Source organism: Aotus nancymaae, unplaced genomic scaffold (assembly GCF_030222135.1).
Source record: "Aotus nancymaae isolate 86718 unplaced genomic scaffold, 86718_ANA_hifiasm-v0.15.2.pri h1tg000046l, whole genome shotgun sequence".
Lineage (NCBI taxonomy): Eukaryota > Metazoa > Chordata > Mammalia > Primates > Aotidae > Aotus > Aotus nancymaae.
In genome coordinates, this window is record NW_026988460.1 from 28,528,097 (window position 1) to 28,539,352 (window position 11,256).

At 53.0% G+C, this 11,256-nt stretch overlaps 1 long non-coding RNA gene across 1 annotated transcript; it reads right to left on the reverse strand.

Annotated features, from left to right (window-relative positions):
• Positions 1 to 1,446: 1,446 nt before the first annotated feature.
• Positions 1,447 to 4,388, reverse strand: LOC105733392 (uncharacterized). Its single transcript, XR_001111264.2, has 3 exons — positions 3,858 to 4,388; positions 3,205 to 3,391; positions 1,447 to 3,124 (listed from the first exon to the last, which is right to left on the reverse strand). It is a non-coding gene; the product is annotated as an uncharacterized LOC105733392 (long non-coding RNA).
• Between the last annotated feature and the right edge of the window lie 6,868 nt (positions 4,389 to 11,256).

The window sequence follows — 11,256 nt, forward strand, 5'->3', positions numbered from 1 at the left end:
CTGTCTCTGCCACTAGGTTCCTTTTACTATGATCATTCTCAGTAACCAGCAGAGCTTCATGTTACTGAACACTTACTGTGTGCATCTCATACTCATTGAAATAACCCCCTGGCAGGTAGTAGTAGATTGATTACAGAAATGGATCCAGTTCTTCGTTCCTTCCTATGCCCTCACACCTTTGCCACATGATAAAGAGCCTCCCATGAAGGGGGATTCTGTTGCTCCACCTTGTCTCTGGGCTGTTCTGTGACCCGCTTTGGGCAGTAGAATGTGGCCAAGTGACACTGTGCTGGTTTCTAGCCTGGGCCTCAAGAGGCCTCGTCCACTTCCACACTTGATCTTGGGACTTCCCAGCTGCCATGGAAGCCAGCCTGGGCTAGCCTGCAGGAGGACGAGAGACACATGGCCCCAACACCACCTGCCATGTGAACGAGTCGCAGCTCAGGCCGAGCTGCCGGCTGACCCAAGAAGCGTGGGCAGTACTTCACTAGCTGGTTTGCAAATCCTCTGTGTTTTGGGGTAGTTTGTTAGGCAGCACTATTGGTGATAAGAGATAACAGGCAGTAAGGCTTAGCCCCCTTTGGCTGAGATGGGACCCGTGTCTCAGAGAGGTTAAGTGGCCCTGAGGTGGGTGGCCAGCCTGGACTGCCACACTTTGAGCCACAGTCTTGCCTGGGGATGAGTTTTCTCCCTCTGTTCAGTTCTGCCTCCAGCATACAAAATAAGGCTCTGCATCTTGCCCTGCCTCTTCCTCCTGCTGTTTTCCAAGGCTCCAAGGATAAGTCACCTGTGAAGACACTCTGGGGATGCCTCATTGTCCCCCAGGCCCCCATTCTTAATTTCCATTTTGGGAAATGGCCCCTGCTTGATTTGTTTCTGAAGGTCAGGCTGGCCCCAGGGAATCACGTTGGTGAGAATATAGGACTTTACTGAGTAATTATAAGATTAGGCATCCCCCTTGAAATTAAATGCTACCTCTTTACCTTCCAGAGAAGAATCCCACCCCCCACCCACCTGCTACCATATAATTACCTGGTGAATTACTCTATGGAGGTCTCACGGTAATTATGCCAGGAGTCAAAAGCCAGCAATTCTTCCAGTCATTACAACTGAAGAATTAGCTTTCATTGTGTGAGCCTGCCGTGCGGCAGTAGCAGACACCAGTGCCAGAGCACTCAGTCCTCCTGCACAGGGCTGTGCCTTGCACCTTTCCTCCCAACTGCCCAAGAACAGGCTTTGTGCATGAGAGGGGAGCCCCAGGTGGGATGGCTGTTTCCTGTGGGCTCCCATAGTCTCCCATGGTGCTGATCTCTTAGTGTAGCAGGTATCTACTTCCTCATTTGCTGCTATCTTGACTGTGGGTTGAGAAGGCAGGGGCTGTGTTTGAGCCATCACTGCACCCCTAGTCCCCAGCACAAGGCCTAGCACAGAGCAAGCACCAGTAAATGTTTGTTTAATAAAGAATCATTGAGCATGAATGAACTTGCAAGTGCCTGGTAAGTGATATAATCATTGACAAACATTCATTTCAAGCATGTTCAGATTGACATACTCACATGTCACCAAGAGACAGCAGGGTTCTAAGAACGGGGGGCTGGGGGTTAGTGTCTGGGTCCAGCCACTCACAGTCTGTGTACCTGCTTCCTGCCTCAGTTTCCCCACTTGCATTATGGGGTGGTTGTCAGGATTATATGAACTGAACTCAGGCTTGCTCCAGCAACTAGCACAGGTGCTAGGAAGAGCCTGCTTCTAAGATGATTGTGTGGGGTCACAGGCTGGGTCCTGACATGCTCTACTAGAGGCAGAGAAGGGGGTCTTGAGCAGTCACCAGTCAGTGATGGGGGTGGCCCGAGGGTGGCACCCAGAAAAAAGTGGCAAATGGGACAAGAGGAGGATTTGGGGCTGAACATACCTGTGGAGTGCATGCCTGGGGCTGGCCTGTCACTTCCTCCAAGGGGTGCCTGGCTCATTCAGAGGCACCAGGTGGGGCAGGATCTCCCTGCTCTCCATGTTCCCAGCGGAGTCTATGGTTGAGACCTCAAATGCCTGGAACCCAGCCTAATGAGAACATAGGCAAGGCCCAATTCACAGTGGTGGCAACCTGCTTAAGTGCCAGGCTGGATAGTATTGGTGAAGGTCAAAGGCCAGGAGCTGGAGGAAAAGGGGAGAAATGAAGGGGAGCTAGGAATTCGGGTGGGGAACATGCAGATGTACTCTGTTGCTGTGTGCCAGAGCTGGCCACCCAAGTCAGAGCCCCATCTCTGTCACTGGGTGGCCTTGGACAAGTTGCTTTGCCTCTCTCAGCCCTGGGGTGAATAATAGCTGTGTCCATCTCTGATGGCTATTGAGAGAATTCAGGCAGTGAACATGTGTAACATGCACATAGAAAAAATGCCCAACCGATGCTGTGCAAAAAGCAAAAAGAGCCAGGCATCTCCCTCCACTGCCTTGAGATTTGACTCATAAGCTCTTCTCACACTCCCTCTCCTCCTTGAAGCATCTTCTGCAGGTTCCGGCTGAGACCAGCTGGGGCATACCACACCCCACATCAGCAGGCATGGAAGAGGGAGCTGCCATCAGTTCCACAGGCCCAGGGCTGGCAAAGCCTGGCTGTAGAGTGAATTCCCGAAACCTGGTTTCTCTTTGTCCTTTTAGCCACAGCCCGCTCCCTAAGTGGTGATGGTTGCTCAGCCTTGTGGCAGCCTGTTGCACAGAAGTGTAATTCTAGCCACAGGATTTGGTCCCCAAGATGCACCTCTGAACAAGGAGGGAAAAAGGACTTTGGTCCATCTAAGATCAGGTTCTGCCCCAAGGCAGGGGGCCTTCCCACACCGGTGTTGTTGACGTTTATGGATCTCAGCATTTTTTCTGGTTTTGTTTCTTACTGGGCTGTCTTCGGAACTCTGCCATCACACACACACCTCCTGTCTGCATACGCTGTTCCTTCTGCCTGCTGCACTGTGCTTCCTCAGTGGCCTGCACCTTCTTATGTGTGGGCACTGATGGCTCTGACTTCTCTGTCCCTTTGCAGGCTCTCCACAGTTGGCCAGCTGTGGTGGGCAGGGACCCATCTCTGGTGTCCAGGCTGGCACCAGGCAATGTCCTGCCTGTATTCTGGGCAGTGCTGAATGGAGGAGAAGAGCACCTCTTTGTGTCTCTGCCTCCTCCAGCCCTGCCCCCCTTCTTCCTCCCCCATCTCTTCACCTGTCAATCTTGTTTCTCTTCTCTCCTTCTGAGCAGGGACCCATTCTGGGCTCCCTGTGGTCTGCGAATGGCAATCTGAGGTTCCCCGCTGAGCCTCGCTCCCTTTCAATCCACTCTCCCTTCCATCGCTTCATCATTGTAGTCAGGCCGAGACATAGACTGAATGAGGCTGCCGCTCAATTCGAGCCTGGTACAAAGAGAGTATTTTGATGCTTTCATTTCTTTCTAGTTCAATAATTCCAGAAAACACATAGATTTGGTGCTGGTTCCGATAGGCTCTCTAACTATTTTTTAAAATTTTGTGTTGGTTAAAAACTATATAGGAGATGCAGTGTGACTGACTGTGGGTCCCTGGGGGTGTTGCTCCGTCCAGGCGGTAGCTTAGCCAGTCCTGAGACTCCTGCTCCCCTTTGCCCTGTTATTGCTGCTCAGCCAAACCAGCTGAAATTCAAAGTCTGGGGAGTCTTGTCCAGGCCAAAATCGGAGCCTCTCAGAAAACAAAGAAACAAACCTGGCGACCCCTACGCTAGTGGTGGCTGGTGGCCAAGGAGCTCTCCGCGGTCCTGAAAGGGTCCCAACCGACTTCCCTCTCACCGCCCGTCCTCCGTACTTGGAGAGATGGTTCCTAGCCTATCTGTTGTACTGATATCCACCTTTTTATTCAGTAGATGTAGGTTGATCTCCTAATGCAGGGTGTCATCGTTCCAGGGACTTGGGACCCTTCTTCCGAAGAGTGAAATAAAGCCCGTGCCTTCAAGGAACACAGCCTAGTGTGGACGTCCAACCACCACAGTATGGCAGAAATATTGTCATCAAGGAATGACTGCACTGTGGAGAGAACATCAGAAGAACACCCAGCCCAGATGTGGGGGGTCAGAGAAGCCTTCCTGGAGGAGGTGATATCTCAATTGATATCTAATGGAGATTAGGAATTGGGCTAGTGAAGAGAGAAACTAGAGAGCTCCAGACAGAAGGAAGAGCATATCTAAAGGCACAAGTGAGGGTTTAGCACAAAGGTTAAGAGTTCAGGCTCTGGGGCCATTTTCCCTACTAACTAACCAGCTGTGCCACCTTAGGCAAATGGCTTACCTTTCAGTGTTTTTGTTTTTCCATCTACAGAATACTATACAATGCAGACTATTATACACTTTTATAAGGTTGTTGTGAGGATTAAATGCTTTCAATAAATGTCAAGTGCTCAGAACAGAGACTGGAATATAGCCAATATCAATGTTCTGACAGGTGCAGAGGCTCAGAGTTGAGAACACAGTGGCTGGACCCTGGGCTACTTGGCAGTGCAGGAAATTGGTGGGGTGGGATTTGGGGGAGCAGTGAAGACTGAACCTGCAGAGGTGAGTGGGGCTGGGGGAAGGACCCTGGAGTCTGTGTTGAAGTGGATCTCACTGTCAGGGCAACTAGAATCCTCAGAGGGTTGGCTATGTGGAGACTGGGCTGGACAAGAGAGCCCCAGAGTAAAAGTGGGGTGTGTGTGTGTGTGTGTGTGTGTGTGTGTGTGTGTGTTGAGGGGTGGCTAGTGGCTGGCTGCCATTCGAGAGGAGCAGATGCTGGGGTGAGGAGAAGGGGATAGCCGAGACCACTCCCCAGTGTCTAACGTTGGTAGGGGTGGGTGTTGGGAACACGGTTAGCTGCAGTCATCCGTCTTTCAAGGGTGGTCTTTATTTCTCAGATCCTTTTTTTCTTGGTTCCCCTTCCCCCACAATAGGTTCCCATGAAGAAAACCCCTGTTAACAATCTAGCATGTATCCTGTATTTTTTATGTGTTAATAAAATCCTATATGGGCATATATACACACATATATATACACACAAAAACAGAGTATTTTGCCCATTGTTTTACAAAAATGGGATCGTATGTTACATGCTTATCTCCAAATTGCTTTTCTCACTCTACAATACCTTATAGAAATCCCTTTAAGTCTATTGGTAGGGAGTTAATTAAATTTTTTATAGGTTGCATAATATTCCGTTGTGTGGCCATCCCGCCGCCTGCCTTTCCCCGCTCCCCATCATGTCCACCTCCCAGCTTACGCCTCGGCATCTCGGTGGAGCCCAGAAACGAGCACTGCTTCGCACCTCCTCTCTGCGGTGCAGCCCATTCCCTCCGCCGCCTGACTCACACGGCTGCCTCCTACTCACTGGGGATCCGTCTGGTCTTTCTCCAGGGCAGCGACCGGTAGGGCTGGACAGGGTGGGAGGCGCACAGAGAGGTCAGGGGCAGTTGAGATGCAGCCTTGTGAGACTGGCGGGGTGCTGGGTTTTGATCCTGGAGTGGGGGCCTCCGGGAAGGCTGGAAGCAGGGAAGCCTTATAGCTGGTTGGGGACCTGGAGCCTGTAAGGCAGGAGACCTGGGCCCCTCTTCTCCTCCCCACACTCCCCCTCCCTCTTAGTCCCCACTGTCTCCATTGGCTTCTCCTCACTCACGGTGAAGCAGGCTGTCCTGAGTGTCCAGGGGCAGACAGGCCCCACCCCACTGCTTCCTGCGGCTCCCCCGCCACCCCCTCTTCCGCAGCCTCCGGCCTCTGTCTCCACAGCTGAATCCTGCAGGAAACCACACTGTGGGAACCTCCGGGCAGCTTCTGGTTCCCCCTCGGGCCTGAGTCACTCTCTGTACTCTGTCTCCCCACTTCCTGTCTGGCAGGCACCGATGCCTTCTGCACTTTGTTCCCTGGGGGAGGGGGCCATCCCCCTCTCACCTGGCAGCTTCCACTCCCGGGGGGGCCTGGTGCCCAGGGCTGGACAGTGCCACGCACAGGATGGCTGCTTTGGTTCCCAGACTCCCTGAAGCTGCTCCTAGGGCCCTTCTAGAAAGGCCTGTCTTTGGCCCGTCCCTCCCCTGAGGTCAGAGGGCATGGGTCATCAGCAGCCCCAGCGCTTGCCCACCAGATGCTGCAGGGTGGGGTGGAACAGGCCCTGTGTCTGTTCTAATCGCCCTATTTCACTTCCGAGGCTACCTGGCTTTTACGCCACAGGACGCTGGGTTTCTTATTATGATAGGGAAAGAGAGTCTTCTTTTTCAGTAAGTGTATTTCAGTGAAGGAGGCTTGCAGGAAATGCCCACATATGGCTCAAGTGGGGCTGGGTGCCCAAAATCTGAAGGAGAGTCAGTGAATCGGCTGGGAGGGTGGCCGCCCGCTGCTGGTGGGCCAAACCCATTTTTCTTCCCGCACTGTTTTGAAACGCTATTGATTCGTAGGAGGTTCCCAGTGCAAATCTGAATTTTCTGGCCTTTGAAAGGTCTGGACGCCGGGCAAGTCTAGACAAGGAGCAGCGTGCCTCCGCGGCCTCCCTGCAGGGTTCAAGGGCGAGAGGTTTGTGGCTGCGGGCATCCTAGTCCTGTCCAGGCGACGGGGAGAGCCGGGCGAGAGGGGCGTCTCCTGGGGTGGGAGGCCCCTGCCGGGCCGCCCCCGCGACTCCCGCTGTCCCCAGGCCCTAGGAGGGCGCGCAGCCCCGGCGCCTTGGACAGAGAGCCGCGAGGTGAGCACCGGCAGAGGCTGAGGTTTGGGCCGTGGTGCTGGAGCGGGCTCTTGGAGCTTCCATCCAGCCCTCGCGATCCCCTCTCCGGCCTCAGTCCCCTCTGCACAGCGAGGGGCCGCTCGGCTGCGGCGCGGCGCTCCGGGGGCGGCAGGGGGCGCTGGCGGCCCGCGGGAACCCGCTGCCGCCCAGGACAAAGGCTGCGGGTGCGGCGCGGAGCCCGAGCAAGGCTGGCATCTGGCGGGGCAGATCTGGCGGGGCAGCCCCTGACTGGAGCCCGCCCCAGCCCGTCCCGACCGCCACCACCGTCGGTAGTCCTCTCTCCCAGCGCACACCTCCGCCTCTCCTCCTTCTCTTTTCCCCGCCACCTGTTTTGCACTTCCCCTCTCCATCCCTGGGTCTCTCTGTCTTCTGTCTGCCTCTCTGACTCCAATAGGGGCTGGCCCTTCTTTGTGCGCCCCATGGGTCCCTGGCATCTCTCTGTTTTTCCTGCTCCAGCTGTTTTCTCTGGAGGCCAGTATACTCTTCCAGAGAGGAGGCCGTGAGACCACATTAGCAGTGATCGGACCAGCGGAGGACAAGCATCCTGTCTCCTCCATCTTTGACTGCCTCTTGGCCTCTGTTGCAGGCTGGGTGCCTCTGGCTGCCCACAGATAGTCTTTATTTTAATGCTAAGTCTTACTGGGTTCTCCCTCCGGCCCCACCATGCCCCTGGGGTTGCCTGGGGAAGGGGGAGAGGCCGGGATCCTGGCCCTGTGGTTGTGGGCAAAGCTGGCGTTCAATGTGAATGGAAAGCATTCCCAGGCTCCAGGCTGGGCCACGGGACCTGGCCTGCCTCCACTGTGGCCCACAGTCTCTACTTGCCTAAGATCTTCCCTTCCATGTTCCCTACCCAAATAATGGAAATGTAGGGCTCTATGACATTTCCAACTAGGCTTTAGTGACAAGGATCTAAAATCCCACACTCCTGGTAACCTGACCTTCAAAGCAGGTGCTTTATAGTTCTTAAGACAATACTATGGGGAAAGTGTCAGCACGCTTTTTTTTTTTTTTTTTTTTTTTTTTTTTGTAGAGATGGAGCTTCACTCTTGTTGCCCAAGCTAGAGTGCTATGGCATGATCTTGGCTCACCACAACCTCTGCCTCCTGGGTACAAGCAATTCTCCTGCCTCAGCCTCCTGAGTAGCTGGGACTACAGGCACACACTGCCATGCCTGGCTAATTTATTTTGTATTTTAGTAGAGACCAGCTTTCACTGAGTTGCCCAGGCTGGTCTCAAACTCCTGAGCCCAGGCAATCCACCCGCCTTTGCCTCCCAAAGTGCTAGGATTACAGGTGTGAGCCACCGCACCTGGCCCAGAACACCTATTTTATAGATGAGGAAGACTGAGGCCCAGAGAGCCCAAGGAGCTGCTGCAGGGACACCCAGCCCTGTCCGCCTCTCAGCCTGGACCTGCTCCCCTGAGCCAGGCTGCTGTGCAAATGACCAGAGGGCTCCAGGCTCTAGCTGTCAGGGGTTTCTCCACCACTGGAACCTTAGGAGCACAGAGAAGCCACCCTCATATTTCATGTCCTGCACGATTCCATACCTGAGGTCTTCCTTGTGGTTTGGACGATGTGTCTTGCCAGTTAGGAACACTGAAAAGCAGATGCCAGGATGATGGAGCAAGAGGTGCAAGGGATTTATTGCAGGAATCATCTGCAGGAAATCAAGAGGAGAAGGAGCAGGAGTGGGTGGGTGGGGATAGCCTGGGACCATAGTGTGGGTTTGAGCCTTCTAAAAAGAGAGAAGGAAGGCAGGCAGATTGGCTAAGAAGAGTGTTAGCATGAAGCACAGCTCTGAGAAAATCTCTCCGGCCCAGTGGGACTCCCTGGTAGACTGTCCACAGAGGAGCCCCAAGCTGAGCAGGAATGCCCAGGCCCTGGTACTGCTGCCACGCTGGGCTTTTGGCTAGCAGAGTGTGGCCTCAGCCTGGCTACTTGGTGGGATTGCAGGCGCAGCAGCTGCAGGCTATGGGCTGATTGCCTTCCTTAGGGCAGCTCTCTTTAGAAGGCTGAGCAGTTGGGTGGTGCAGCTCTGTGGCTGAGGCACCCACTATTTCAGAAAGCACACAGTGCTTGGAGCCATCCAGACCTGCCACTTTTCAGCTAGGTGATCTTTGGCAAGTCTCTGAGCCTCCATGGTCTTATCTATAAAGATGATCAGACAGTTGTCTAGAGGATCCTGGGGGTAAGTGTCTGGCAGAAGCTTGGCAGTAGACACTTTAAAAAGGTGGCTGCTTTGAGATAATTTTTCTTTATCTGAGGAGTTGGTATGTCCCCCGCCCTTCTACTCAGAGGGCTGATTAGACTGCAGGTATGGCCCTGTACTTCTGATTCCTCACTGGGACCATGTGACTAATACTAGTATCTTCTTCACTGGGCCTGTTCACCTTCCTGCCTGTTAGAGGCTATAACATTTTCCTATTGTGTTGTCGTACTGAAAATTGCATTCTTACTATTTGCACATTCATTCATTCACCAACACTGGCCCAGCACAGCACCCTGTTTTATCTTCTCTATCTTAAGCCATCTTGTTTATTGAAGTGTTAATTGTCCTTAAGCTCTGGGAAGACTTGGCCTTTGTCAAAACTGTTCACAGCTGTGTCTTCAGAGCCTAGCTGCAACACCTCTTTGTTAAATGAGTGAATGTGTTTACCAAGAGCCTACCTCTTCTCACGCAGGGATAGCATGTGGCCCCCAGCCTCTAGGTGGTTCTAGTTCAGTGGAAAGCTGGACATGGACTGGATTTTAAACACTATATTATCAGAGCTGTGGCAAAGAAGGCACATGGGGTTTTTGCTGGGTTTGGAGAGGGATGGGGTGAGCACAGAGTTTCATCTTTTGGAACTATGCAGAGGGTTTTCTCTAGGAGGTGCAGAGTAAGAGACAGGCATGAATGGAGTGGCCAGCTGTGGGCCTCCAGGGACTAGTGGGTACTGGGACACTCTGGGAGCTCAGGCCCTGTCCAAGAGGCCTTTAAATTACATTTTTATAACAACACATGTAAGCCCACAAACAAGACTGTGGCTAAACAAGGCTCTTGGGGCCCCTGTTTTGCTCCTCCTGTCCTAACCCTCTGCTCTCTTTTTTGGGAAGAGATGGGAGCAGCGTGCAGAGTGTGTGTGCCCTGGGCTGGCACACAGCACATATTCACTCATTAGATGCCCCCTCAACCAACTCTGAGTAATTCACACTATTGAATTCACATCAGCCAGGTGCAGAATCAGCAATGCAGAGAGGTTCCACAGGTCCCCAAGTTTGCCCAGCAAGGAAGAGGTCTAGCGAGGGTCTGGCCTGAGAGCCAGCTGAGTTCAGAAATGACTCTCCTTCCACAGCAGGGTGGTGCCCAAACATTTCCCTGTGGCTCTCCTCCAAGTTGCCTTTCCCCACCGAGAGGTTGTGAGGAGACATCCAACCAGGGTTGGAGCCTTCGGCAAGTTGCCTCGCCTGCTCCAGGCACTCTTCCCAGCTCTGTCCTGGGACAAGTTTTGATTGCCGGCAAAGGCCCTTGATGCCTGTGCCTCACAGCTGAGCCTCCACAGATGGTTGCTCAGGGAGGCTGTGCCTATGTTCTGATTACCAAGGGACAGATCCCCAGCCTCAGCAGAGGATCTCCCCAGGCCCCTTGTCCCAGACAAGGCCCCCTGGCACGCAACACTTGCAAACACAGCAGTCCTGCAGGGCGGGCAGTGGCGCAGATGGCCCGACATGCTGATATGTGGAAGGAATGCGGGGCTTTTGTCTTTTGTTCCCCAGTCAACCAGCTGCTGCCTGAAGGCCACGTGGAGCCTGTGGGCATCAGCTCAGCCTTGGTTCCGTTCCCTATGCCTGGGCTGTCTTCAGCAAGTCACTTAACCTCTCTGGGTCCTGGTTTCTTCATCGGAGAAATGATAGAGGGGTTTGGATGAGCAAGCTCTGAGATGAGCTTCAGGCTTTGACATCCAGATGCTATCCTTGCACTCATGTTAGTTTCATCAGTACTCCTGTGTGTGTGTGCGTGTGTATTCTTTTTGCACCAAATCAGAGTGAAATTAGCAACATTTGGCAATTAATGCATTTTTTTCCCAAGACTCAACTCTTAAACAAAGTTCTGAGTGTTTGACTTTCATTTTAAATAGGTGGCTGTCAGGGGGAATTACATGGCTCCTAAAGAAACACACAGACATTATAATTAAAGAGATGCCAATCTTGACAGGTAGTAGGAGAGGAGAGGATGTGACAATGAGAATGGAGAAGGGGAGAGGGGAGCTCAGAGCCGAGTTGGATGGGATAAGCCAGGGAAGTGTCTCCCCCAGGGTGGTGAGCTTGATTTCGGCGTCAGCAGTCAGACTGCCAATCTGCTCATAGTGACCACAGCAAGAACCAGGAGGGGCACCATATGGTTTGCAAGGCACTTTCACGATCTCTGTTTCTTAGGATCGCATAATGTCTTAGACAGGAAAGTTTATTAATCCTATTTCGCAGGTGAAAAAAGTAAGACCAATGGTTAGTTCCCTTTTTATGGCCACAAACTGACAGT